Genomic DNA, 3610 nt, shown 5'->3' on the forward strand with positions numbered 1-3610 from the left:
CGTTCCTAGAAAGGTAAGTAAAGATACCAAACTTGTCAAGTAGTTCAGGGGCACCTACAGGGTTGTCTGAGGTCCGTTGGACAAGGACAACTGTAGGTGGGCCTAATTACTTGGGAGGTTCCGTCATAGCTCCCGAGGTACCCTAGGACATTTCCGAGACCAGCGGGAACGATCTTGTAACGGAATCCCATCAGAGGGAGGCATCAAGTCCTTGGACCCCATCGACAGGGGACCGGGTCCGGCAGATCACCCGCAGGTACTTTTGGGCGCGCCTCTGGGCCTCTAGCCGACCCCTAACAAATGGGGCACGGGCGTCCACTCGGATTACCCGCCAGCAGCTCACCGGAGACACCATGTTCGGCGCCCTCCGAGGGCAACATGGTGCTTCCCCCTCCTCCTTGCGGAAAGGCGACGCAGGGGCGTATGTAAAAAAGTCGAGTCTGTCCCTGACCGTCCTCTCGCCCTGTGCAGAGGCTCGGGGGCTGCTCTCGCAAACCCGGCTCCAGCCAAACCGTTGACGGCGTCAACATACCAGCCCGAGAACTTGGGACCCGACCGTGCACCCGGGCTACGGCCAGCTCGCATGAGGGAAAAACCAGACCAGCCGAAGCATTGCGCGAGGCATTAAGACCTCGGAGGAGTCAAACCACTCCTCCAAGGCCTCGGGGGCTACACCCGGCGGGTGCGCTCGCGCGCACCCACCGGAACAAAACGCAACCGAGAAAGGTTGGTCCCCTTGCAAAAAAGTGCGACGAAAGCCTCCAAGCGAGTATTAACACTCCCTTCGAGGCTCGGGGGCTACTGTCGGGGACCATAATTAGGGGTACCCTCAAGACTCCTAATTCTCAGCTGGTAACCCCCATCAGCACAAAGCTGCAAAGGCCTGATGGGTGCAACTAAGTCAGGGATCGGTCCATTCGAGGGACTCGATCACGCCTTGCCCGAGCCCAGCCTCGGGCAAGGGCAGCCGACCCCGGAGGATCTTCGTCTCGCCCGAGGCCCCCCTCCAGCGACGAACATACTTCCGGCTCGCCCGAGGCCCAGTCTTCGCCAAGAAGCAACCCTGGCCAAATCGCCACTCCAACCGACCAAATCGTAGGGGCATTTAATGCAAAGGTGGCCTGACACCTTTATCCTGACGCACGTCCTCCGGTCGACAGAGCCGAAGTGACCGCAGTCACTTCGCCGCTCCACTGACTGGCCTGACAGAAGGATAGCGCCACCTGCGCCGCTCCGACTACTGTACCGCTCGATAGAGTGAGGCTAACAGGCAGTCAGGCCTGGCCTCATGCACCATAGGAAACTCCGCTCCGCCCGACCCAGGGCTCGGACTCGGGCTCAGCCCCGGAAGACGGCGAACTCCGCTCCGCCCGACCCAGGGCTCGGACTCGGGCTCAGCCCCGGAAGACGGCGAAGTCCGCTCCGCCCGACCCAGGGCTCGGACTCGGGCTCAGCCTCGGAAGATGGCGAACTCCGCTATGCCCGACCCAGGGCTCGGACTCGGGCTCAGCCCCGGAAGAAGGCGAACTCCGCTCCGCCCGACCCAGGGCTCGGACTCGGGCTCAGCCCCGGAAGACGGCGAACTCCGATCCGCCCGACCCCAGGGCTCGGACTCGGGCTCAGCCCCGAAAGACGATGAACTCCGCTTCGGCCGACCCCAAGGCTCGGACTCAGCCCTGGCCTCAGCCGACGGTCTCCGCCTCGCCCGACCCAGGGGCTCGGACTCGACCTCGGCCTCGGAAGACAGACTCGACCTCGACCTCGGAGGAGCCTCCACATCGCCCAACCTAGGGCACGGACCGACCACGTCAACAGGAGGCGCCATCATTACCCTACCCCAAGCTGACTCAGGCTACGGGAAACAAGACCGGCGTCCCATCTGGCTCGCTCCGCCAGACAAGCAATGATGGCGCCCCGCATGCTCTATGACGACGGCGGCTCTCAGCCCCCTTACGGAAGCAAGAGGACGTCAGCAAGGACTCGACAGCTCCGACAGCTGTCCTTCCGCCAGGCTCCAGCGCTCCTCCGACAGCCACGACACCACACGAACCGGGTGCCAAAACCTCTCCGGCTGCCACGATGGCATGTACTTAGGGCGCTAGCTCTCCTCCGCTACACACGTAGCACTCTGCTACACCCCCCATTGTACACCTGGATCCTCTCCTTACGCCTATAAAAGGAAGGACCAGGGCCCTCTTAGAGAGGGTTGGCCGCGCGGAGAAGAGGACGGGACAGGCGCTCGCGTGAGGCCGCTCGCTCCCCCTCCCGCGTGGACGCTTGTAACCCCCTACTACAAGCGCACCCGACCTGGGCGCGGGACAAACACGAAGGCCGCGGGATTTCCACCTCTCACGCCCGTCTCCGGCCGCCTTTTTCCCCCCTTCGCGCTCCGTCTCGCGCCCACCCATCTGGGCTGGGGCACGCGGCGACATTTCACTCGTCGGTCCAGGGACCCCCCGGTCTCGAAACGCCGACAGTCCCTATCTCCATGTTCTACTTCATATGGTAGTATAAATTGAGATATTGTCGATGTGCCTAACTGAGGTCTATAAGCCTTACTCTCTATTGAAAATACCCAGGTTTTTGGACTGTTTTGTGGGCAGTGAATACTTACCTGTTGGTCCCTTGACAGTATGAGCAAGAACAAATTCAGTGTTGGCCTGCAACCTGGAATAATATCCTAATGCACTATTAAATGGTTGTTGCTGTTGACCAGTGGGGTTGGGGATAACTGAAGACATCTGTGGGGGTAAGAATAGAATTAAAGCTTCAAATATCTGAAACTAGAAGGGTCTGAAACCTATCCACAAGTGGAGACCACGTCTGTTTGGTTTACTATCTTCAAAACTGGACAAAAGGGATATTTGTGTTGAAGCATGAGCTGGAGAGATATGTGTGCATGTTTGCCATGTGGGTCAGCCATGCACTGCTGGCACTTAATAGCTCCTCTCCACCACATGTTGAACTAATTCAGTTAACTGAACCTTGGATCATATTTGGGGTGCAGAAAACGTCTGGATCATGGAACTCAAGAAAACTAGAACTTCTGAGATTAAATTGCCCTTAGAGTTAGTTCCATGCTTATTCAGAGTAAAACTTCAATACACACAGCTTGTATAGATTCTGAAAAAGGAGCACAATTCATCTGTAGAAAAATGAACCATACTAAGACAGGATTAATAAAAGATCGCCCGAGAAGAGGATGATCATGAAAGGTAATATTTTGCCCGCAAGGATAGTACAAAGTACACTACAGAACATTGTGAAACAAATGTGTGTGCACATAAACTCCTCAACTCAGCTTCTGCAGCGGTAGACAGCAGTATCTTCCCAATTTAGTGATGGTGAACTTGAACATAACGGAGACCACAGTACTTGCACACATTAGGTGCCTCCAGATCAAGGCAGATGTACTCAATTGGGTGGCCAAGTCCAACACCTTCAGACGCTGAAACGATGCAGCAAGCATACGGGTAAGTCAGTTTTACATAAGATGTATGATATGGTCATCAGTTTGAGAATGTGCAAAACAAAATAGAGTATGCATATTCAGCTTTGGTGCCTACCCCCTTCACAGACGGCAATGCGACCATCAACCTTGATTGGAGTC

The 3610-nt window shown here is 56.6% G+C and overlaps 1 long non-coding RNA gene across 1 annotated transcript; it reads right to left on the reverse strand.

Annotated features, from left to right (window-relative positions):
- Positions 1-3063: 3063 nt before the first annotated feature.
- Positions 3064-3610, reverse strand: LOC109939148 (uncharacterized). The gene is made up of 2 exons (XR_002262053.2): positions 3567-3610; positions 3064-3448 (listed from the first exon to the last, which is right to left on the reverse strand). It is a non-coding gene; the product is annotated as an uncharacterized lncRNA (long non-coding RNA).

The sequence above is a fragment of the Zea mays genome, chromosome 5 (assembly GCF_902167145.1).
Source record: "Zea mays cultivar B73 chromosome 5, Zm-B73-REFERENCE-NAM-5.0, whole genome shotgun sequence".
NCBI lineage: Eukaryota > Viridiplantae > Streptophyta > Magnoliopsida > Poales > Poaceae > Zea > Zea mays.